Source organism: Amblyomma mixtum, chromosome 3 (genome assembly GCF_055824585.1).
Source record: "Amblyomma mixtum isolate Tamu chromosome 3, ASM5582458v1, whole genome shotgun sequence".
In the NCBI taxonomy this organism is placed as follows: domain Eukaryota; kingdom Metazoa; phylum Arthropoda; class Arachnida; order Ixodida; family Ixodidae; genus Amblyomma; species Amblyomma mixtum.
Genome location: NC_143014.1, coordinates 25,425,421 through 25,451,567, shown reverse-complemented (window position 1 = coordinate 25,451,567; position 26,147 = coordinate 25,425,421). Strand labels below are relative to the sequence as shown.

Sequence of the window (26,147 nt, the reverse complement as noted above, 5' to 3'; positions counted from 1 at the left end):
GGAAAAACCAGTCACCCGACCGCCACAAATCTGGCCGCTTCCACCGCACACTGTTGCCCAATCTTTTCAAAACATCCAAGTAGAAAGCCTGGCTAACTGTCTGACCCTGCGGAACAAATTCTCAATGGACGACTCCTCTCACGTCGTCGAAAAAACAAATCAGCATTGTTTTGAGTTTTGGTTTCACCTGACGAGCTTTCTTGAGGCGAGGTGAATTTGAAGTTTTCCATTGGCATGCTTATTGCTTTGATTCAGGATTCGATACAGGAACACTTGAGTTGTCCCCATAGCATCGTCCTTGTACGTCTTTCTTGATATTTCAAGAGTTTCCATTCAACTTTTTCCGGGCAAAAATCAAAATTTCACCGGCGCACGCTGTTCACGAAAATCAGCCATTGCAAAAACGACATTCACACAAAACAGTCGTCACTCTAAAACTCTGCCTAAACTAGTCTGACCTCCTTCAACGATGGCACTCGGCTTACTGACTCTGGAATGTTCGTTCTATGCGCTCCTAGTGGCAAAACGCGGCACCACAGAAGCTTTGCCGACCAAAAAATTTAGTCCGGTTTCTTTTGGGTACCCCCTCGTATATGTCTGGTTTGGCGCGTATGTCTTAGATCTAAAAAGTCTGAAAAATTTAGTTGGAATGAGTTGTGAAGAAGATAGAGAAATTTCAAACGCTGCAGTTTTGCTCTACTTTTCAGAGTATGAAGACCAGCGCGCTGTAAAAGCTCTGTGGCTGAATCGAAACGACAGTAGCGGTTAAATAAAAAAAACGTGCAGCTTTTCTTTGGACCATTTCCAGTGAGTAGATATTGTCTTTTGTGTGTGGGAACCATATTTGCATATTCTAAGGTAGGTCTGATAAGTGTGACGTAAGCAAGGTGTTTGGTTTCAGTAGTCGCTTGTCTCAGAACTCTCTTGATAAAGAACAATTTCTGCATCGCCGTGTTAGTTACCTTTCGCACATGCGCTGTCCAGGTAAGGTCAGAGGAGATTAGAACACCAAGATATTGATATGAAGTGACACGGGATAGTGTGGTCCTGTTTAGGGAGTATGGAAAATCTAGTTTCTTTTTTTTTCTTCGTAACACACATTGACACTGTTTTATCTGCATTAATACACATATTCCATGTGTCGCACCATTGCACAACTTTCTTCAGAGCACTATTAAGCTTAATTTTGTCATTAATAACTTTGACTTCTTGGTAGAGCACGCAGTCATCTGCAAATAGTCGGATTTTAACGTGAACTTCATTTGTTAGATCATTTATGTATAGTAAGAATAGAAGCGGAGCTAAGACACTGCCGCCGCCGCGGTGGCTCAGTGGCTATGGTGCTCGGCTGCTGGCCCGAAAGACGCGGGTTCGATCCCGGCCGCGGCGGTTGAATTTCTTTGGAGGAGAAATTCGAGGCCCGTGTACTGTGCGATGTCAGTGCACGTTAAAGAACCCCAGGTGGTCGAAATTTCCGGAGCCCTCCACTACGGCGTCTCTCATAACCTCAGTCGCTTTGGGACGTTAAACCCCATAAACCAAACCAAACCAAACCTAAGACGCTGCCCTGTGGCACACCGGAAATAACTTTAACTGTATCAGAAGTATGGCTACCAAGCTGTACAAATTGCATCCGATCGCTAAGATAATCGCTTATCCAGCGTATGATCGGCCCGTTTCCGAGGATGTGGGCAAGTTTGAAAAGCAGTTTTGTGTGGGAGACCCGATCAAATGCTTTTGACAAATCAAGAAAAATCATATCAATTTGCGACTGGTTGTTAAGAGCATGAGCTATGTTGTGTATAATTTCCACTAGCTGTGTAACGGTGGAAAGTCCGCGCCGGAAGCCATGCTGATTTTGGTGAAGTATATGATTAGTTTCTACAAATTCTGTAATGAGCTTAAAAATTACATGTTCTAACATTTTGCAGCAGCTACATGTTAATTAGATTGGTCGGTAGTTAGTCACGCATGATTTGTCACCAGATTTGTGAACTGGGATAACTTTGGCTAATTTCCACTCATCTGGAAGGCGGCAGTCTTGTATTGATTTCGAGAAAATGAGGTGTAAGTATTTACTGACTGGTTCGGCGTATCGCTTTAAGAAAACGTTCGGTATTCCGTCTGGCCCGGCACACTTCTTTGGATTGATATTTAATAACATGGACAGTAAACCAGATTCTGAGACTGTAGGCAAACCTAATAGCTGTTTGTCTCCCTTAAAAGGTATAAATGACTGGTCTGGAGGGTTCACATCACGTGTAAATATTGAATAAAAATAGCTATTAAAGGTGTCTGCTCGGCCTTTGCTATCCGTACGAGATGATACATTGGAGCGCTGCTGAGATTTTATGTATTGCCAAAATTTCTGAGGGGAGTTCTTAATAAAATTGCGCAGAGTGGTGCTGTTGAAGCGTTGTTTAGCGCTGTGTATTTTGAGCTTTAATAATTTTCTAAGACCGCTCAACTGGGAGTGATACCCAGAACTCTTGACTATTTTATTTGTTTTTCGAAGTCTTTTGATTTTGCGTTTTAGGTGTATTATATCGCGTGTGATCCATGTATTGTGTTTCCTCCTCACCTTCGTTACTTTTGGTACGAACCTGTTGATGGAATACATGACATGGGATTTAAATTGCAGCAATACATCATTAATGTGCGACTGTGAATCAGTACAAAAATAGGAAAAGTCCTGGTATTCGTGAACCAGATACGTTACAATAGGAGCATCATCTGCCCTGTTAAAAGCAAGGACATGTTTTACAAGGCAATCATGTTCTACCCGAGGCAATGGGAAAGTACATAAGACTAATTTGTGGTCAGACAGGCCGTCAAGTATTTCTACATGGGTATTGCCTTTGTGCAAATCATTACTTGCAAAGACTGTCCAGAACAGAACTATGTCCAGAACATGTCCAGAACATGTCCAGAACAGAACTATGTCCATGTCCAGAACAGAACTAGAAGCACCCTGAACACAAGTCGGTGTAGTTACAAGTTGACCAAGATTAAAGGTGAACAAGAAATCTAAAATCCGATTATTTTCAACCGTCCTCGGACTCAGAGTGCTCCAGTCTATGTCAGGAAGATTTAGATCACCAGCCATAATAATCTTGCTCTTAGACATGTATTTCAACATGTAATCATACAGGCAGTCTAGATGGAACACTTCGGAATTTGGTGGTCTATACAAGACACCCACGTGTACAACGCATTCTTGAAAGAAGACCTTGCACCACAATGCCTCAACGCCCGGAACATCTGGCATGATGGAATAGGATATGTCCTCTTTAAAAAGAATGGCTACGCCCCCGCCCCTTGTTGCCCTATTTTTCCGTACAATCACATAACCAGGAGGAACAATTTCATGATCAAAAATATTCGCGTGTAACCATGTTTCTGTAACGCAGACAATGTCTGGCCTAAATGTCAGCAAGATACTTTCTAGAGCTTCCGTTTTATTCACAAGGCTACGCGCATTCAAATTTATCAAGTATGTTGACCAAGTAACTTAAAAACACAGCCGTTCAGTCATGTACGCTCCATACTCGAATATGGATGTGTTTGCTGGGACCCACACACATCTGAGTGTGTAGGAAAATTAGAGAAAATTCAGAATAGGGCAGTTAGATTTGTTCTTGGTAATTATAATCGGCAAGTTAGTATGACGGAAAGCAAACGAAAACTTAACTGGCAAGAGTTGAAGGACCGTAGAAGGTACATCAGATTGAAATTTTTCCATGAGATTTATTATTCAAAAACTGGCATAAACCGCGAACAATATATCCAGGCACCTAATTATATATCAAAGCGACTGGACCACTGCTTGAAGGTCAGGGAATTTTCTTGCAAGGGTGACGTCATGCGTTATTCTTTTTTTGTTAGAACTGTTCGGGACTGGAACAGTTTGCCATCGAGCATTGTATGTATTACATCTAATGAAGCATTTTCCATGCACTGCAATAATTGTTTTATACCTATAATGAAGTCTGTACCCCCTTGCTGTAATGCCCTGCGGGGCGATGCAGGTAACTAATAAATAAATAAATAAATAAATAAATAAATAAATAAATAAATAAATAAATAAATAAATAAATAAATAAATAAATAAATAAATAAATAAATAAATAAATAAATAAGGATGTTGACGACTTCGAGATCGGGTGACCCGCGGTTCTACATTGGTTTCCTTGCCGTTTTTTCTCTTTAATTCCACCATATCATCTCACTCGCTATCCCAGCCGAAAATACGACCGTTTATTTTAACCTTATCGTGAATCAGCTTCGCTTTTTCTTTCTTGTCACGATATTCTTTCGTGCGATCCCACAGCTTTTTTCTAACGTCCTGAATACTGCGCGAAAAGTCTTCGCTGATTGAAAAATTAAAACCCTTCAGTTTGGAGCAGTTTTTCAATATATTGACCTTATCACGGCAGTCACGTAACCTAGAAATGACTGGACGGGGTTAGCTGCGAGTGTCTGAGTCTGGATTACCAATTCGGTGAATTTCTTTCAATTCCTGATATGCTTACTTCGAACTTACTTTCTAGAATATCTTTTGTGACAATCGTAGTAAGTACTTCAGAAGTTTCTTCATCCTCCTCTTGTATACAAAAAAATATCAGGTTAGACTGTCGACTTCTGTTTTATAAGTCGTCTATTTTTTTATTAATGAGCGAGATTCTTTGTTCCAGGTCTGAAACTCTGGTCAAACATTCAGAAACTTGTTTTCAAGGTTACCTATATTTTCGAGCTTCAACTCGATAGCATTAAGCTTCTCATTGGTTAGCTTTTTTCCTTCCTTAATTTCATGAATGTCCGCAGCAATCAACTTAAGCTGTTCGGCAATAGAAGTATCCGGACCGGGGTTCGACTCAACGTCACCGCCCAGTAACAACAAAAACCGCAGTGAGACGCACATGTCAGTAACCACTTCAAGCAAAGTCTGTGGGCATGGCAGCAAAAACAGACACACATTATTGCTACGCAAACATTTTCCGTAGCGTTTGCTCACCTGAGTGAAGAAAAGGAACGGATTTGTAGTCCTCATCTTGGCAATGCTGCCATGCCCACTGACGATTCTTTCTTCGGGAACTGTCTCTATACTGGTTGATGTCGCTGTTGTCGTTGCACCTGGTGGTTCCACCGATGAAATCACTGTGGCGCCCGTGGCGCTGTTTTCTTGCTCGTAGAATGACGCTCGATTTTGCAGGATCAAGATGTTGCCGAGTTGAGCAGCCGGAGTGTGCGATACTTGCGATAGCGTGGTATCGAATGTCGTTGACTGATCCAACACACACACACACACACACACACACACACACACACACACACACACACACACACACACACACACACACACACACACACACACACACACACACACACACACACACACACACACACACACACACACACACACACACACACACACACACACACACACGCACACACACGCGCGCGCGCGCACGCACGCACGCGCACGCATATATGATGATTATTATTATTTTCTCTCCCTGCCCTTCTTGTGGTAGACTCCCCCGGTGTTGCTCTCCAGTGTGCTTGTCTTTTGCCTTTACTATGTACAGGTGAATACCAACCTTCACCTTCCGATTCTTGGCCGATCCCCCAGTGTGGGTATGTGCCATTCTGTCAAAGGCTACAACAACAACAATCGGTCCTGCAGTCTTAAAATGACATCAATCGTTTCATTACTAGGTGGCCGTCTAAAGCGGGACACGAACATCGAAGAAGAAACGGACAAGACATACCCACCACCTGTTTTTTTGCGGAGCCATTTTTAATCAATGTGCCAACCGCCCTAGCGAAAATTGCGACACCAAGGTATGAGACAGACGCGCTTCTTTTGTCTAATCGCTCTTTCTTGTGTTTTCTTGTCTTGTCGTTACCTTCACAGGGTATGATGTCCAACGGCGAGATACAACAACTACAGTGAACGACAGCGAGTGAGCAACAGCGAAGTCGATGATTCGCTGTATTTCAGCTTACCTTTCCCCACATTTCTTGGACTGATGATGGTTATGTCTATGATTTTTCTAGTTAGGTGAACTCCATGCAAAAAAATATGAAAGGTTGCACGTCGCCCCCGGAGGTAACGCAGATACCACTTCCTATCTAAACCATTCTTTACAGGCAAGCACAATGTTCCGCCTGCGTCAAAGCCCACCGATGCTCAGGATTAGGCATCGACTGGCAAGCCTTTTGCTCTGGTGTGCCAGCAGACACCGCGGACATGCTGATTTTCCCTAGTGACGACACTCTATGCCGTCCAGCGATTTCGTTTTTCCCATTAGCCGAGCCGCTTTTCAACGGTTCTTCTAAATTTGTTGTATCGCGCGCAAACCTGGCCAGCAATGTCGAGCATATATGGTCGGTAGCAGATCGCTTTGCGTCCCGACGCAAGAAGCGGCTTCTGTTCGTCTGCGCGCTTTAATTCGCATCGGCAGGGCCACAGTGAATGCGATTAAGAGAGCCTGTTGCGCAGACGAGCAGCAAGCGTTGCACAACGGTTCGCCACTAGTGAGCGCCTGAACAGCGAGGCGTCCCATTATCGTGCAATCAACATGCACATCGCCTCCCTCAGCCCCATTCTCGGCGGCCGTTTGCGTAAGCTATTGTTCTGAGTATAATGCGCGGGTAAACGAGGCGAGCGCCCGCCGTCCAAGCAAGGCTTCTCCGGCGTCTAATAGTCGCTAATGAGTGCCAAACACTCATTATGCGCTTGGACGGCCTGTCTCTGCCCGCCTGGCGGCTACCGCGGAAGCGGTCAGCGCGTTCCAATGGCAGCGCATGTTGGCGAAGCGCCGCTGCTGTTCTTTTGACTTATTTCGCTGCGGCAGTATCGCATCAGAAGGGCGTCGCAGTGAAAAGCAACGCCATTGTACAGGACGGCGCGAGAAAGCGAACAACGGCAGCGCGGACCGCTCGCTCCACTAACCGCTGTGACGAGTGAAATCGCAAGTACCGCTGATTTATTGTTAAACGAATAAAGAGACCACAAATATTTGACTACATGCTTCTTTTTCTTCGTAATGCTGCGCAAGACATTAGTATACAAGGATCACCACTTGGAATTCGCCGACGGCCTCTAAATAATTTATAATTAATTGTGTTCTATCATCTCACCTTGGCTTCAACAGCTGAGCAGCCTCTATGACTTCACCGATGAGTTGAGACAGCACTGAGGCATTCAGGAGTTGTAATACAATTGCTGCTTGGTCGTTTCAACTGACTCCAGCTCTTACAACAGATTTCCCCCAAGAGCCGGCAGCACAACCAATGAACAAGCGGCTATTACATCGCTGGTTTTGTATGCGTCACTTCACCACAGCGCTCAGTGAAGTCATCTGTGACGTCATACCCGCCGCTCAGTTCTGCCGTTGAAGCCGAAATCGAAGCAGAACATAATTACAAAGAATGGCGCAACGAAAAATGTGATATCCCTTCTAGAATAAAGGTTGCTCCTAATGTGCGACCTGATTGCTTACGATTCGATTATCACACCTAAGCTTGAATACGGTTGCTCAGCATGGTCTTTTTTTCTTTTTTTCGCAAACGGTAATTATAAACTGAGAATGGCTACCTTTTACCTACCTTTTGCCTTCGGCTCCTATCGTGGACTATATTCACCATTAGCACCCATGCATGCTAACGTCTCGACATCAGAACGAAGAAAACTTGCCAGACGGATGGTCCTACTTAGCTCTCACCAGCCTAATGTCTATTCATAATCGCTTGTTTGTTCCCACTTAGTCCAAGGAACCCTTCTGCACAACCTGATGTCAGACTTCTTGCGCTGGTACTAGTTTTTCTTACGTATACTGTAAAGCAGAATTAACTTCCATCAGTGTTGACCAAATGTTTAGGGGAATCCCCCAAGGTGGAGTAGATTTCTAATAAGGGAGTAATTACTCATTGACGTCCACCCGAGCGCAGCCATACGGCTACAAAGGAAAGCTACACAGCTTTCTCAGAAACTTCGTAGTTAAAGAAAAATTCGTCCTGGTCCGGGGTTCGAACCCGGGACCACCGCTACACCGGAGCAGTCGCTCGACCAATTGAGGCAACCGGGACGGCAAGCTTATGGTAGGGCGAGAGCGAATTGATCAATAACTCGAAGTGGGAACAGTGTTGACCAAATGTTTAGGGGAATCCCCCAAGGTGGAGTAGATTTCTAATAAGGGAGTAATTACTCATTGACGTCCACCCGAGCGCAGCCATACGGCTACAAAGGAAAGCTACACAGCTTTCTCAGAAACTTCGTAGTTAAAGAAAAATTCGTCCTGGTCCGGGGTTCGAACCCGGGGTTCGAACCCCGGACCAGGACGAATTTTTCTTTAACTACGAAGTTTCTGAGAAAGCTGTGTAGCTTTCCTTTGTAGCCGTATGGCTGCGCTCGGGTGGACGTCAATGAGTAATTACTCCCTTATTATAACTTCCATCACGTTCATCATCGTCATTTACTTACCTTTGGAAAGAGAGAGAGAGAGAAAGGCAGGGAGGTTAACTAAGAGACGCCCTGTATTCTACCCCACACGTGGGAAGGGAAACGGAGGGAAAGAGAGAAAAGGGAGAGAGGAATGGGAGATCAGTTTAAGGGTTCCATTACACAAGGGGGCAGAAGAGAAATTGATCATGGGTCATATAAAAGAGACCCAAATAAAGATGGCAGACGCGAGTAAAATACAGTTGTGCCAACTGGCCGTAAGCCAGGTGATTCGTCTACTACACGTCACAGGCAGTGGGGCCAAGTGAAATATTCAGCGAAAACTCTTTGCTCGATTTTCACAGGAAACCGGGTGCAGAATCCACGCGGGAACAGCGATTCTTGTTTCGTTTTACAGCGAAAGCTGTAATAGCGTTGCACAAGCCATTTAGTAGAAGCAACTTACGGTGTGCAGCAGCGTCTGTGTAATGCACGTTAGGTACCTCAAAGGGCACTTGAAATGTCCACTGACCCAGGGAGCCAGTTATGCGCCTTTCGTTTACTCAAACGACGGTGAGCAAATGCATGCGGCGGATGTCGGAGGCAATCTGCAAAGTTGGCGCGCAGAAGGAGTGGATTCTCGCGGTCACCTCTGTGCCACAGCTACATATAAACAAAACATGCTTATGCTGGCGAAGAACTTTATTTTCCCCTGCAAATCGCACTTCGTGGTCGTCTTCTGTTTCCCGAGGAAAAAGAAACAGACGACCATACATCACATACTACAACCCTTCACGCTTTGACACTTTTGTCATCGATCGTAAGAGCCGAACAACACAGACTTCCACAATTTGGCTTCGTCGATTTTTCTGCGCACTTAGGTCAACCGCACAGTAGCTTGATTTCAGACGCCACGTAAAAAATACAAAAAACATCAGCGCGTGCAACAGCTGTTTTCGTGCAAAGCGGCTTGCTGACGTTTTACCGCCGTCAGCGCATCCCCGTGGCAGCAAAAGTTACCCACCAGTAAATTTAATAGCCAAACTTCATGCGGTTCTTGTTTTTTTCAATATTTTCCACCTTTAAACTTCATCTCATGGCAAAATAAAATATTAATTACTTCTATCGCTGTGAATTTCTTTACCCTTTTAGCAAAAAATTAGTAGACGGTCCCTCATCGTGCAAATAAATGCTTCCGGGGCGCCGCCCTGCTGTAAGTGGCTGATTCCTCGCTGCGTCAAGCGTCAACGTCACATCGTTTCGTCAGTTCGCCGTCACTGTTAATAACGTTTGACGGGATTTGTGGTCGTTCCGTAATACGGTCCCTGGTCGCCACAGGCATGCCGCCCTTATTTTGCTTTGCTTTTCACTACTGAAACTGCGTTTATAGCGAGAGCACGCAGCATGCCTGGCTGTTTGCACGCACAGCGTGGGTCGTGCCGATGCGCTCTCCGGCTCTTTGATCGCACGAAACAATTTGATCTTTTCGATCGCACGAAACAGTTTTCACGCAGCTGTTGACAAACATACGTTACAGGCCGTACGTGATTTATATAATGGACATTGCCATAAAAGTTCTCGCGAGTGTAAGATAGCTCATATCGAATATAGATGAACATGCACCCAGAAAAAGAATGCGCAACTTGTTATCGAGCGACCGTGACCATGAACACGGAGCATGACCTTCTGGCTGAGGTTCACTACGCACTACACAGCTGTCGTCAGTTTCAAATAAAAAAGTCACTGGCAGGAAAAAAGTAATAACAAGCTCTAGTACGCGGTCGGTACCAAATAGCTGGCATTGTCGAAGACATGCGCAACTAAGCGGCACACGGCCCCGGTGCGCGTAAACGCATTGCGAAGCTCTTGCAGGCAGCGAACTTTCTTGCAGATCTGTCACAACGTGATGCTACACGAAACTCTTAACAGTATTTCAGGTTTTCGCTACAGAAGCTGGGCGTGTATACGGTGCAGCAAAACTAAAACTTAGATGTTGGATTAGTCCGTGAACTGAAAGAGAAAACAAAGTTTAACAGAAAACAACCGCAAAGTTGGTTTGCTTCTAGGCGACCTAATTTTCGTATGCGATAGGTTCGCATAATCGACTGTTGCATTGCGGAACTTTACTTACAAATATCATCAATGCTGCTGTGGCTGCTGGGACTGTGATCACAGTAGTCACATCGAGTACGCTCCTGGGCAATGTCGGTGAGCATACCACCATGAAGTAGCTTGCAGTCGCATTGGTGCTCAGTGAAGTGGCTGCGCAAAGCGTTACAAATGTCTGTGCTTGACGGGCATCGCAAGAGCATAGCGTCCAGCATGGACAACACTCGCGCAACGGTTAGGCAGTGGGGTGACATATCAAACGAACCAAAAGGGAACCGAAGCTGGACTATTCTCCGCGACGCTAACGCTGGATTTCTGCCCTAGCGGAGAGACCCAGCACCAGACCTCCGCCGGACAGGCGCAGCGCGTCCTCCACACCGAATGATGATCACCCTCGCCGTATATTTTGTTAAGGATGCATAAACTTGAACGTATGCGACGCACACTTGATCAACCATAGAGGTTACTGCTAAGGTATACAGGAGCCGTATACCTTTAAATGTAAGTGGCGACCTCTGTGAACGAGTATGTAACCTTTAAAACTTGGAAACGAATGAAAATAAAATCAATCCAGCCGTGTGTACCTCGACGATAGAGGTTAAAGACCGATAAAAATGTACATAAAGGCTACACTATTTAGTGTGCAGCTTTTGAGGCCTCATTGTTTCTACTACACGATATTAGTGAAATGTTCTTTAGAGTGTTTTGCTAGCCTAACTATGAAGACCAATCTCACAAGCTCTTGCGAACCATTCCTGCATTGATAACAGAGTTCAGTGTGGGTCAAATGTTTAAGGGAAACCCCCAAGGTGGAGTAAATTTCTAATAAGGGAGTAATTACTCATTGGCATCTACCCAAGCGCAGCCATACGGCTACAGAGGAAAGCTATACAGCTTTCTCAGAAACTTCGTAGTTAAAGAAAAATTCGTCCTGATCCGGGTTCGAACCCCGGACCGGGACAAATTTTGGGCGCCGTGCTGCGGCCCAGGACGGCGCCCATTCTTCCCTCCCACTCCTTTTTTTCACATCTTTTTCTGCCTTTCTTCTACTCCCCGCGACCACAGGCGTGGGCGGCCGGCAACGACTCTTCTTCTTCCCCACCCCCATTTTTTCTTTTCCTTTTTTTGTTTTAAGCCGTTCTTCTTTCCCGCATTGCTTGCTTGTGGTTTTGGTTCATGTGTCGTACACCTGTACAGATGCCAATACCTTAAGAGAAGCAAGAACCATGTAACTTCAGTCTTGAGAAAGGATAGGATAGGATGGGATAGGATAGAACTGGTTTACGCAAAGCAACCAGCCTTTAAGAGCTGTCACTGGTCTATTCACCTGCGCCGAAGGACGTGTGGGGACAGTGTCACCGGCGAACGATTGAGACGTAGGACAAAACCCGTGGCCCCAGTGCATACGACCAGCAAAAAGCGATTTCCAAACGGCAGTTGGTAGTTACGTAACACATATGAGCCGCTAGATTTCCACGATGCATGTGGTTGCTCCTGCACAAAAACCTCAGCGCGAGGCACATGGGTAAACAGATAGCCGCTTTACACAAGGCTGTGTCCGTCTGTAGCGGCCGAAATGCTTCCCTCAATTGCAGGGCGACACGGGCACTCCGCGCCTTCTCTAGTGGGGGGCTTTTTTTTCCTTTTGTTCTTTTTTTGGGCGGCCCTTGGGATTAACGCTTCGCTGCCATCATTCAACCCAGCCGTGGGTATAACCGCTTGTTGTCCAAAGTTTCGCTCCCAGTCATCTACACACAGATCTATATTGGGCCAGCTTATGAAACAATGCAATAGCGCCGTCGGCGGCTGCGTTTTATATTGCCACTACAAATTCCACATTCAGAGCAAACGTTAGAAAACAGCTGCTTTTATGTAAGGACCGCATCTGACGTTTTCCGGAGGTTGTGTAACGCGGTGCATAGGCATCGGGCTATAGCCCATTTCAGCCGTGGGTTATTGCTAATCACGAGCTATTCGCTTGACTTTCCCGCGGCCGGCGGGGAAGTTGAAATTTCATATGAAGTTTGTTGCCTTTTTCCTTACGTAAAGGGCTTCGAGGGTGAGCCGCACGTGTCCATTTGCACTTCCAGCATAAAGCGACCTATTTTTAATTGCGTAAAGCACCCATTATTATGCCCTCGAGGACAGGAGACTGCAGGACTCGAGAGCAATAACCAAAGCGATTAGGTGCTATTTCAACCGAGGCTGTCGTGACTTCGGGATCGGAGAATACACGAGGCGTGTCTTCATTCCACCTTCACGGTGGACACCTAAACCTCACCGAAAGGGAAGGGAGGAGGATGGGAGTGAGCGAAGACACCGTATTCACTAGACGCGCCTTTGGCGCCTTTGTTCATTCCAAACCATCGAGCTGGCATGGCGGAGTGGATAGCATGCTCGTCTCGCACGCCGAAGACCGGGGTTCGATTCCCGAGCTCTACCAATTTCCTACTCGGTTTTATTTATTTATATGGCCTGACTAGAAGAGTTAATGAGGCTAATTGGGTAATTAAGCAATTAACTGAGCTCAGTCCCACTTACTTGGAGCATCACTACACGATCCCTTCAATTGGTTGCATGGTTACAGCCAAAGTACCATTGGCCCCGTTTGAAAGTCGCGGACTGTGACGTCACGACGAAAGTCGCGGACTGTGACGGCGAAAATCGCCGACCCGCCGCTGTAAGAACGCTCCATTCATCCCGGCTTTAACGCTACGAAAGGAGTTAGAAAAAACCAGGTACTGTGTCTGGTCCCCACGCGGCGCCCGCAAGGAGTGTACGAGAAAGGCGTCAAGCCAGTGTGGGTGCTCGCAGAACCTACAAAAGCAATCAGCGAAACCGAGCCTGAGAACACCTCTTCTAAGCCTTGCTTTTTCAGCCTCGAGTACCACTCAAAGATCGTAAAATCGTTGGGATCGCCCTCCATCTGGCAGAAAATTCAGTAGTTCGATGGGTCATGACGCAACCGGTTGAGCTTGAAGAATTCGTCGTCCGCGTCACTTGTGTGTGCTGCAACAATTTATTGTTGACAGTGATGACCTTAGAGTCAGATCAACCCTGTGCTGTGGCCTCGTGCTAACCACTCTATAAAAGCAAAATCTAAAAATAGTCGGTCCGCTCTGTCGAGCGCCACGCTCATCGACGGCATGTGGTTGTTTTTTTCTTCTGCTTTCCAATCTGTTATCTTTAAAATAATTATCCTCTTAATCTCCCAATGATGAATGCGACAAATGAAAAAAAAAGGCAAGAAAAAACCATCCCCAATGTTAATTGGTTTCGGTGACTGTTGGCTTCCGTCATGCGCATGTCAAAAAGAGCCCTTCTTTTTCCTTCACCTGTCTGCTCAATAGCTAACGAGGGCCTCGATCCTGGCAGTCTTGATGCCATAGGCAGCATAAGAGGGTTCTCGCACAGCTTCTGCCGTCATTGTCCGATCACATACCTACGTGGCACTCGCAGTATTAAAGGATGTTCTATGTCCGCTGCTCTGGACGAGGGTGACGCTAGTAAAGACTATCAATTAAGGTTCGGACTACACATAAATACCCCCGAAAACAGCAGGTTCGACAGCCGTCGCCCTAGCTCCCTTGGTAGAGCAGCGGACGCGAAATACGGAGGTCGTGGCCTGGGTTCCCAACAGCGGCACGTGGTTGTTCTTGTTACGCTTTATTATCAGTTATTTTTGAAATAATTACCCTGTTAATATTCTAATAATGAACACCACAAATTAACAAAAACATCCCCTATGCTGCTTGGTTTCGGTGACTGCTGGCTTCCGTCATGTGCTATGCACTACGAGACACAGAAGGTCTCTCACCATATCCGAACGAACGCGCGTCAGTAGCCTAGGGTAACGTGTCTGACTGCCAACCCAAGCGTATGGGTTCGATTTCCGATTAGCCGAGTTTTATTTTGTGCGAAATTAACTTACTTTACATTCTCATATGTCATAACGACATTTCGGTGATGCTGCTACCTTATGGTCGCAATTCAACTATAGTTTTAATCATTTTCATTCCTTTCTCCTTTCCAAGCTTCCGCTTCATTGCTTTCGCAGCTCAAAGGGTGTCCATTGCTGGTTACAACAGACAACGGCGACGGCAACGCCGCGAAACGCAGAAACGGGCGCCAAAAAGCTGCACTCTAAAATTACAGACCGATCAGCGTACTGTCCGTTGCCTATAAGGTATTTACTAAGGTAATGGCTAATAGAATCAGGACAACATAAAACCTCGATAAACCAAATGATCAGGCAAGCTTTCGTAAAGGATACTCGGCAAAAGACCATATTCACACTATCAGTCAGGTGATAGAGAAATGCGCAGATAAACAACCACTATATATAGCCTTTATAGACTAGAGAGGATTTGATTCACTGGAAACCTCAGCAGTCACGCAGGCATTGCAGAAGAAGGGTGTAGAAGGTCCATATTTATTTATTTATTTATTTATTTATTTATTTATTTATTTCATATACCCTCAGGGCCATTGGCATTAGAGAGGGGAGTGGTTACAGGTGAAAAAAACAACAACAATACAATAAACGATATGGGGCTATTATCAAAAAAGTTACAGATGTGTCTAATCATACAATGTTAGCTAAGGCGTTCTTGAAAAGTTGGTGATCTTTGATGGTTGCTGTTGGTGCGGGAAGGTGATTCCACTCTGCTGCTGTTCGAGGTAAAAATGACTGAAAGAAAGCGCTGGTTCTGCAAAATGGGACACCGACTTTGTAGGCATGATCTAATCTTGATGATACTGGAAATATCTATAACGGCTGTACAGCTACAGTGCTGCTTCATGAAATCAGTAATAAAATTCCATTAAGGAAGTGTGTCAGGCAGGGAGACATGATATCGCCAATGCTATTCACTGCCTGTTTACAGGAGGTGTTCGAAGGCCTGGATTGGGAACAGTTGGGGGTAAGAGGTAATTGGAGAATACGTAAGTAATATGCGATTCACTGATGACATTGCCCTGTAAGTCACTCAGGAGATAAGTTCCAAATGATGATCAATGATTTATATAGGAAGAACAGTACTGTGGGCCTAAAAATTAATTTGCAGAACACCAAAGAAATGTTCAACCGTCACGGAATGGAACACCAGTTTAACATTGGTAGTGAAATGCTGGAAATATTAAGGTGTTATGTCTATTTAGGGCAGGTATGTCTATAGGCAGGAAATAACTATAAGAATAAGCATGGTCTCTCTTTAAATCCCTCCTTGGCACTAAGCCTGCCCACTCTAGCTAAAGACCTCACTCAGGGGACTCCCTCCGAGGTTTTTGATCAACTCGCCTCTCTCTACCTCCCGCCCCCTCTGGCACCCTCCTACCCGGTGTACTCAGGTGGACCTAACACCAATCTGGACCACTCCTTCACTCTCCGGGAGCTGGAATCTGCTCTGGCTGCTAATGCTACACGCTCGGCTCCCGGTGAGGATGCCATCACATACACCACACTTCGTAACCTTCCTGTCTGCGCCAAAGAATTCCTCCTTCAAACCTACAATGAGGCCTGGGAGAGCGGCTGCTTGCCGAGCTCCTGGACATCCTCCCTTATTTCTATGATTCCAAAGCCAGACAAACCTCCCTCTCTCTCTAACCTCCGCCCAATCTCCCTGACGTCGTGCGTTGGTAAGACCCTTGAGCGAATGGCTCTGACTCGCCACGGGAGTTCTTGCCCCATTCTCTCATTGGCTTCCGACGCCGCGTCTGTGCACAGGACATGTTTCTGATTCTCCAGCAAACTTTCCTGTCACCTACACCCACTAAAATTCACGCACTTGTGACCGTCGATGTTCGCAAGGCTTTTGACGGTGTTTGCCACGATCACATCCTTTCTCAACTCGCCTCTTTGGACTGCGGCTCCCGCATGTACTCTTATATCCGCTCATTCCTCTCTAAACGTGTGGCTCGCTTTCGAGTAGACACCCACTTGTCTGACCCACACCACCTCACCCGTGGCACTCCTCAAGGTGCTGTTCTCTCTCCTACCCTTTTCAATCTCGCTATGGCCCCTCTCGCATCCCAGCTAGCTGAAATTCCCGACCTTCATCATATTGTTACGTATTCAGTTGGCACTGAGCACGTCTGGGACGTCTTTTCGAGAGGTTTTATGACGGGGCGGAGAGCTCAAACCAGCCAGGCCGACCAGCTTCGTTTTCCTCTACTCTCCGATCTCCTCCGCTTCGTCGTCGACACAAAGCACGTTACACTTCTCCCTCCGCAGACGAAGCTGCCCACTGCGAGCTAAGCAGTGTCCCGAGGACTGAATCGTTTCAGCCTAGCAACATGCACCACCTGGGTCTTTCGTGAGCATCGGCCACTGTCAGTAAGGCACGAGACGACGTAGTTCAAATCACTGATGCGCTCAAGCACAACAAAAGGGCCAGTGTAGTGGGACAGAAGCTTCTGACACAAGCCACGCTTCCGTAGTGGCGTCCACAACCACACTCGATCGCCAGATGGGCTGGTGACGGGTGTCGTAGCGGTGTTTAGAGCGCTGCTGTGAGTCCAAAATGCGGAGGCGGGCAATTCGACGCGCTTCTTCAGCTCGGCAGAGTGTGGCGGCGATGGAAGGCTCGTTGTGGATAGAAAAAGGAAGGATGGTGTCGATGCAGCGGCGGGGAATGCGAGCGTACACAAGGTAAAATGGGCTGTAACCAGTTGTTTCATGTTGGGCAGTGTTGCACGCATACGTAATAAAAGGGAGGATGTCATCCCAGTTCTTATGGTCAGAATCGACGTACATTGCCAGCATAGTGGTGAGGGTGCGGTTTGTGCGTTCGACGAGGCCGTTCGTTTGTGGGTGATACGCTGTCGAGTGACGAAAATTGCATTCGCAGCTACGAAGTAGTTCTTCCACAACATCCGCGGTAAACTGGCGCCCACGATCACTGATGAGAACGCGAGGAAGTCCATGACAGATAATGAGATAGCGCAAGAGAAAAATAGACACATGAGAAGCAGTGGCGGACGGTATGGCGGCTGTTTCACAGTATCGGGTTAGGCGGTCAACACACACGATAACCCAGCGGTTGCCATTCGCAGACCGTGGAAAAGGGCCTAACAGGTCGATGCCTACTTGCTCAAATGGTGTGGTCGGAGGTGTGATAGGGTGCAGCTGGCCTGGCGAACACGACGTAGGAAGCTTAAAACGCTGGCACTGGACACAGCTGGCTACATATTGTTGAATCGTTTGGCGCATTTTGGGCCAGTAAAACCGTTCTTGTGTGCGGTGAAGGGTACGAGCAACTCCCAGGTGGCCAGACATGGCATCGTCGTGCATCAGTTGAAGGACAGGGATGCGAAGGCATTCCGGCACGACGAGAAGAAACCGTGCACCGCCTGATGTGAAATTCTTCTTGTAAAGTAAACCGGCGCGAATACAGAAACGGGCAGCAGTGGAATGACTGGCGGAGTCGAAGAGGGCCGTTAGCGCCGTGTCCTTGCGCTGTTCAGTCTTGAATTGGTTAGGATCAGGAAACGTTGGTGATACAGAAGCGAGGTATACTCGTCGAAGTTGTCGCCGTCGCAACCAGTCGTCGGAAGCGGCAAGCGCGAGAGACAGTCAGCGTCGGCGTGTTGACGGCCACTTCTGTACACGACAGTGAAGTTGAACTCTTGTAGCCGTAAAGACCAGCGGGCAAGTCGGCCGCATGGGTCACGGAGGTTTACGAGCCAACAGAGCGAATGATGATCGGTGACGATGGTAAAAGCATTGCCGTACAGGTAGGAACGAAAGCGCTGCACAGCAAAAACTACCGCGAGACACTCTTGTTCGGTAACTGTGTAGTTCCTTTCCGACTTGCTCAGCAACCGGCTGGCATAAGCTATCACATGCTGTTGTCCGCTGTGGCGCTGGATGAGCACAGCTCCAATTCCGACCCCACTGGCGTCGTTGTGAACTTCGGTAGGAGCAGACGGGCAGAAATGGCGCAGGATAGGACCCGAAGTTAGGAGAAATTTCAGATGGCGGAATGCAGACTCACAGTCAGGGGTCCACTGGAATGGCACGTCTTTTTGCAGAAGGCAGGTGAGAGGGGAGGCGACGTCGGCAAACCGCGGAACAAAACGGCGAAAATACGAGCATAGCCCTAAAAAACTGCGAAGTTCCTTGACTGATTTCGGCACTGTGAAGTTGGTGACAGCCTCAACTTTCTGGGGATCCGGCCGGACACCGTCCTTATCAACCAAGTGACCGAGGACAATTATTTGGCGTTCGCCAAAGTGACACTTCTTAGAGTTGAGGACCAGGCCCGCTTTTTCAATGCAGTCGAGGACGATAGCGAGGCGGCTGTTATGTTCGTTAAATGTCTTCACTTCAGACCACGCAATATAGTGTCCATAAATCTTTCAAATGTGGCAGGTGCATTGCAAAGTCCAAAAGGCATAACGTTGAATTCATACAGTCCGTCATGTGTGACAAACGCCGTCTTTTCTTTGTCGTTCGGGTTCATTGGTATTTGCCAGTAACCTGATCTCAAATCAACTGAGAAGTATGAGGCGGAGTGAAGACAGTCGATGGCATCGTCTATGCGTGGGAGCGGATACACGTCTTTTTTGGTGATGGCATTCAGGCGACGATAGTCCACACAGAATCGCCACGTGTTATCTTTCTTCTTCACGAGGATAACTGGAGCTGCCCAAGGGCTTGAAGATTCATGGATAACTCCTCGGTTTAACATGTCCTGAACTTGTTGGTCTATTAGCTCACGTTCGGTCGGCGCTACGCGGTAAGGTCTCTGTCGTATTGGAGGTGCGGAGCCGGTGTCGATCACATGATGAATGCGAGAACGTGGAATGGGTGCTGGATTTTCTCTAGAGAAATCAAACACAGTGGCATACTTCGAAAGCAGTTCCACCAAAATCCGGCGCTCGGTTGTGGAAAGGGACTTATTAACCATAGCCTGAACTTTGGACTCTTCACAGGGGTGTTCCAGCTCTTCAAAAGCGTGATTACTTAGAGCCGCGATTGAAACAGACAAACCATCCTCAAAATGCGCAAGTTTCATGCCACGAGGTAATACGGCGGGCTCTTCCGAATAGTTCACTGTCCACAGCGCGGTGTGGCCACCCGTCACGGGGACTATGCAACGAGGCACGAGGACACTCTTCTTAGCGCACGTAAGTGCAGTGGGCTCCACCACGACGTCAACGGCGTCGCAAAAAAATTTTAGATGAAACAACCGGCACGAATACGGCGGACGTCGCCGGAACAACTGTGTCATGCGACACAGAGAACGCTCCGAAATCATGAGAGGAGCTTTCCACTAGAGCCGGCATCAGAGTAGCGTTCAATGAAATCCCTCCCGTACGACAATCTAATGTTGCACCACACTGCTGCAAAAAGTCAATCCCAAGTATGACGTCATGCGTAGAACGTGACAGCACAGTAAATTCAGCTCTGAACATTTGTCCACTGATAATAACATTCGCGGAGCAGACACCAAGTGGAACTAATCTTTCACCACCAATACCCCGAGACACCACAGCCCGATCCCATCCGAACATTACTTTTCGTCCCAAACTATTCTTAAAGGTGCCCTGCGACGTAGATAAAGCATGACGTCTTTATTCTTTGTATACAGAGTAAGGGACATTGCGAGTCCTGAACGCGCAATGGGATCGCCGAGATCGTAATTTTTGATATTTTAATCTTCGCCAGAAATGCTTGTTTCGAGCCGATGGTGTCGCAACGCAGCGGCCATTTGCGGCAGCGGAAATGAGGTAGCATCCAGATTGGGCGCTGCCTTTCTCATTGCTTGGGCGTCCAGTTTGCATACTGTTCCTTTATACTTGCGAAATGGATCCAAAATATTATTTCTCTGAGTACTGAAAGCTTTTCACATGTCACAAAAACTGGAAATAAGCAGGGAAAGCGAATGAAAACTAAGAAGAAAAAAGGTAGGGGCGACACTTTCCATTCCGCTTCAAACCTTCGTGGGGGCCAGCGCTGTTCAGGAAACGTTGGCTCAAACCACACCAAGACGACAGCGAAAAAAAAAAAAAAGCCCTGTCTCCACACCTTGCCCAAAATTGTGAAGAGAAAGGCCGCACAGGAGACGGGAGTAGAGTTTGAGGCGTAAGGGGGGTGCGGCCGACAGCCTTCCAGTCCGACTAAAAAAGAAACATCGGGGAGCTTCCTTTGTTGTTATCACCCCTGCCTTGACTAGGGAAGACGCCGTCAAAATGCGCGGCTGTCTGCAGCCCCGACAAAGCATGCACGCTTCCGCTGCGTGTGCGCTAGGCGCGGTTCTGATTGGTAGCGCCCAATCTCGGTACTGGGTGAGTGAAGCGGGCGAGTGAAATCTATTTTCGTCTGAGCTTGTCATTTCGAATTTTCAGAGTGGAATAACTCGTTTGCATGCTCCGATTTCAATAATTATTTTTGCCCTGCTCTCTGGAACGCATAATGAATCTATTTAATGTTACAAATCGGTACCGAGGAAATCATCGCGGTGCCCCTTTAAAGGTATAACTCATTACAGATACAGTCGCACCGGTGTCTACTAACGCCATAGTTCGAATTCCGTCGATAAGCACTTCAAGTTTGTTCTTTAGCATAAACACGGGAAGAGGTAATGATGTCATCGCATCGCCGGCGGCCTCTCCTCCATCGGCCGCGCCGTCTAGTTTCCCGGAGGGGGAGAGCGGCGCCGAGGGGATGGTGATCGTCGTTGACGTGAAAGTGGTGGTGTCAGGCTGCGGTCAGAGACAGGCGAGGAGTTTCGCAACAGTGCCGCACGGTAGTTACCCCAAGAAGATGGTGGCGTTGGGCGCTGAACTTCAACATCGGGGTTAAGAGAAGGGTTGGGCCACGGGCGGCGGTCTTGTTGCATCGGGCCTCGTCGGCGTCAATATCGGGATATGTGTCCGGTTATGCCACAGCGGTAACACACTGGTGCAGGGCGCCAGCGGTCAACGTATGGCGCCTGCCAAGCGGGGTCAAAACGTTGGTTGTACTCGGGTCGAGGCTGCTGTCGCTCGAAGTCACCGCCAGTGTAGGCGCGCCGTCTTCCCACAGACTGGGAGGCGGACCGTAAATCGCAGGGTCTCCGGTCGGCGAAGTTCTGCGCACTGCCAGCTGGAACCCAAGAAGTGGATGGTGTCGCGGGCTCTGCCTGCAATGCGCAACCGTCCTGCTGGGCGTCATCACGGTGCACAGGTTCTTGATGCCGGAGGAGTTCATCGCGCACAATTTGTCGAATCATGTCAGCCATCGGCACTGGAGCAGCGAAGTCAACGCTGGCGACGGAGGTGACATTGGCCAGGCGTCCAAATTTCGGAACAATACGACGAAGCTTCAGGGCCTCGAACGTTCTGCAGTGCTTGATGACGTCGGCAGTAGACTTCAAGCTGTCTTTGCTAATAAGGAAGTTGTAAACATCTTCTGCGATTCCTTTAAGTGCCCAACCTTATCTTCTTCACACATCCGTGAATTCACTACCCGGCACAGTTTTATGATGTCTCCGATGTACATAGTGCAAGTCTCACCAGGTAATTGGGCCCGTTGAAGCAGCGTTTGTTCAGCTCGTTTCTTTTTGGCAGATCCATCACCGAAACACTTCTTGATCTCTTCTGTAAAACGGTCCCACGTGGTGAGGGAGTCTTCATGGTTGTCAAACCAAATCAGGGCGGTCGCTTCCAAAAAGAATACGACGTTGGCTAGCTTCACTGTAGCATCCCATCGGTTGTGCCGGCTTACCCGCTCGTAATTAGCGAGCCACTCGTCGACGTCTTCATCGGAGCTTCCAGCAAAGGTGCGCGGTTCACGGTGATGCTGCGAGTGGTCCGCCGCGGGTGCTGCTTGCTCGGCGTCGCCGTCCCGAGGCATATCCAATGGAAAGGGTGGTAATCCAACAACTCTGCGGCTGCGTCGAGGAACAGAAGGATCCGTATTGGTACCCCGCACCTCCACCACAACTGTTACGTATTCAGTTGGCACTGAGCACGTCTGGGACGTCTTTTCGAGAGGTTTTATGACGGGGCGGAGAGCTCAAACCAGCCAGGCCGACTAGCTTCGTTTTCCTCTACTCTCCGATCTCCTCCGCTTCGTCGTCGACACAAAGCACGTTACAATATATTCTACGCCGATGACATCACTGTCTGCTGTTCATCTGGCTCTCCCGGTCACGTACAGGACACCCTGCAACGTGGCCTAGATCTCATCGACTACTTTCTCACCACCGCTGGACTCTCTCCTGCTCCTGATAAATCCGAGCTTCTCCTTCTCAACCATTCGTCCTACCAGCGCTCACACAACCACTTCGTCTCTCTCCACCTTTCTGGCTCTCCCATTCCTGTCGTCACACAGTGCAAAGTTCTTGACTTCCCTTTGCATGCGGCCATGAAAGTGCAAGCCCTCCATCGCACTGTCACCACCTGCCACTCGGTAACTCACCTCCTGCGGCGCGTGGTCACTCGACGCTCAGGTCTCCACGAGGCTCACGCGTGCCGAGTTGCCCACGCGCTGGCCCTCAACAAGGTCTGGTACTTTGCACCCTACGCTTCCTTTTCTCAGACTCAACTTAACGCTCTCTAGACTGCCCTTGTGGGCCTCTACAAGGCAGCTTTCAACCTCCCTATCACTACCTCTACCGCTAAGCTCTTTGCCACAGGCCTCTTCCATCCTCTTCGTTCTCTTCTCAGTCTCCATCGTGACTCGCAGCTTGCCCGGATTTCCCTTACCCGTCAGGGTCAGTGGTTACTGACTCAAGCGGGTATCTCACCCATTCCAATCTCCCCGTTTACCTCTCCTATTCCCACCCCTGCTCCCAATCTTCGAATCCTTCCCCTGCCGACCAACATGTCTACCGTCCTGCACGCCGGCCGTCGTCATGCGCCCGCGCAGCACCATTCCCCTCTCTTTGATATCCAGGGTGTAGCCTACATGGATGCCTCCTTCGTGGCTCCTCGAGGTTCCTGCGGCTACGCCCTGTACCATCCACACCTCCCTGCTCCTGAAACCCACACCAGCGGGCCGTATCGACACCCTCCAGACGCATTGTCCCTCGAGGTCCTCGCCATTGCGCATGCCCTCCAGTCATTTGCCTTCCTTCCCTCTCTCCAAGAGTACACAGTCTATTCAGACTCAGAAGCTGCTATACACCACATACAGAAACGCACCCTGACCCCTTCGCTCCAACAGGAGGTCGAACGAGCAGTCTCCGCACTGATGCCTTCCATCGTTTTCTTCCGCTGGGTCCCTGGGCATTCAGGGATTGACGGCAATGAGCTGGCCCATCAGCTCGCCCGCGACACACTTTTCCGGGCACCGTTGATCCCCTGGGCCAAGCCCTCGGAGGACGGTGGGAGACTCACCCTTCGCCGCACTATAAAAGAGGTCTACCTTGAGCTCCGCCTCGACAAACGCCTTTACCCTCCCCCTCATCCATCACTCACGGTTCCGGAGTCTCGCCTTCTTCGGCACATCCAAATGCACGCAGTTATCACCCCGTCCCGCCTCTTTCTCTATCGCTATAGGTCGGACCCTTCCTGTCTCAACTGCCCCTGTATCTATGCGGACCTGGCCCATTGCCTCTTCTATTGCCCGGCTGCTCAGCAGTCGGGTTCCTACCCCCCACCCTCTCTATCCATCACCACCTGGCTCGACTGGCTTGGCGCTGAAGGGGAAGAACAGCGGCTTCTGGTCGCCCAGGTGGTCGACATGCTCGGCCTATAAATTAAGGTCGATTAAAAGTCTCTTACTACTACTACTGACATGTCCTCTCAGATCATGAATGGCAGTTTGCCGATATCCCTCAAGAGAGAAGTACACAACAGCTGTATCTTGCCGGTACTCACCGATGGGGCAGAAACGTGGAGGAGAACGAAAAGGGTTTAGCTTAAGTTGAGGACAACGCAGCGAGCTATGGAAAGAAAAATGATAGGTGTAACGTTAAGAGATAGGAAGAGGGCAGAGTGGGTCAGGGAACAAACGCGGGTTAATAACATCCTAGTCTGAGTCAACAGCAAGAAATGGGCTTTGGCAGGGTATGTAATGCGAAGGCAAGATAACTACTGGTCCTTAAGGGTAACGGAGTGGATTCCAAGAGAAGGCAAGCGTAGCAGGGAGCGACAGAAATTTAAGTGGGCGGATGAGATTAAGAAGTTGGCGGGGGATACAGTAGTCGCAGTTTGCAAAGGACAGGGTTAATTGGAAAGACATGGAAGAGGCCTTTGCCCTGCAGTGGGCGTAGTCAGGCTGATGATGAAGTTACTATATCGTTTGTGTACAAATGAAACCACACAGGTCCCAAGATTAAATCCCGTGGTACATCAACTACAGTTCAGGTGCTTTTGGCGTGGCTGCAATTATTGAAATTACTTGTTGACGATTATTTAAATAACTGCCCAGAAGTTCCAGAGCAAGACCCTTTACCCCATGGTATTCCAAGCTATGAAAGCGTACGTATGTCATGTTTCACCTTGTGGAATGCTTTCTTGAAATCAAGGAAAATTCCATGCGTTACTAGATTTCTTTCTGCACAACAAATGAATTGCTCCTTGACTTGAAGCAACGCAGATTCTTTTGCTTTATTCCTTTGGAAGACATACTGCTCTTACGCAATAATTTTGTTTTGTGCCAAATATTTATGTGAGCAATTATTTATAACATGTTCTGCGACCTTCATAAAAGTGAAAACAGCAGGTTTGGTTTAGTTTGGTTTATGGGGATTAAAGTCCGAAAGCGAGTCAGGCTTTGAGAGACGCCGTAGTGAAGGGCTCCGGAAAGTTCTACCACCTGGGGTTCTTTGTCGTGCATTGACATCGTCTAGGCCTACCTCACGTCGACCCTGCTTTCGAGTTGTTCTAGCCGGCTTAAAAGATAGCAAGGCTTTGTCGTCACAAAAAGCAGCGGTCCATTTTAATGAAAGTAATTTAGAAATTAATTAATTTCGTTAAATTACTGCTTTAAAGTACTTTATTGCGTTACTTAGAATATTATCAAAGCAATGGTTCATATTATAAATTAGAAGAAAAAGGAAATGAATTACTGTATTATTATTGCTCTATTTAAATTACTGCCATGTCTGCCCTGCGGACACGAGGGATCTGCATCGGAGGCACTCAGAATCTTTGCCTCTTCCCTTTTCCCGGTGGCTCGGCACAAAGTGAATCGGCCTTAGTACGAGGGCAGACTTTCTCGAGCGACGCCATTTGTTTGCGAAGCTATATATCTCTCGGCAGACAGGCTGCCTCTCTGAGTACGTACTGCGCCCTCGAGGGCGTGGCCACGCTCTGCCTAAGAGATTGATGCGGACTTCCCTCGGAGGCGATGACCGCAGAGTTGGCCGGAGTCCAGAAAGAGTCTGCAGCTGCCGCATGGAGCCTAAACTGTCCTATGGCCACCGAGATATAGCTTCAGGCACGCGCCGCGAAGGGTCTCGAAGACCGTGGTCCTATCAGTCTCTTTACACTCTCTTTATATTCTCTCAGTTTGGGTACCTTCTTGGGTAATTGTATAACATTCATTTTCTGCTCATGGACGGAGGTGGAAGAAGATTGGTTTATGGTTTGGTTTATGGGGTTTAACGTCCCAAAGCGACTCAGGCTTTGAGAGACGCCGTAGTGAAGGGCTCCGGAA

At 48.0% G+C, this 26,147-nt stretch overlaps 2 pseudogenes; both read left to right on the top strand.

Moving 5' to 3' along the window:
• LOC149349450 (uncharacterized) overlaps window positions 1-26,147 on the top strand; it is a 508,176-nt pseudogene that overhangs the window by 343,161 nt on the left and 138,868 nt on the right.
• Window positions 16,123-24,242, top strand: LOC149349452 (uncharacterized; annotated as a pseudogene).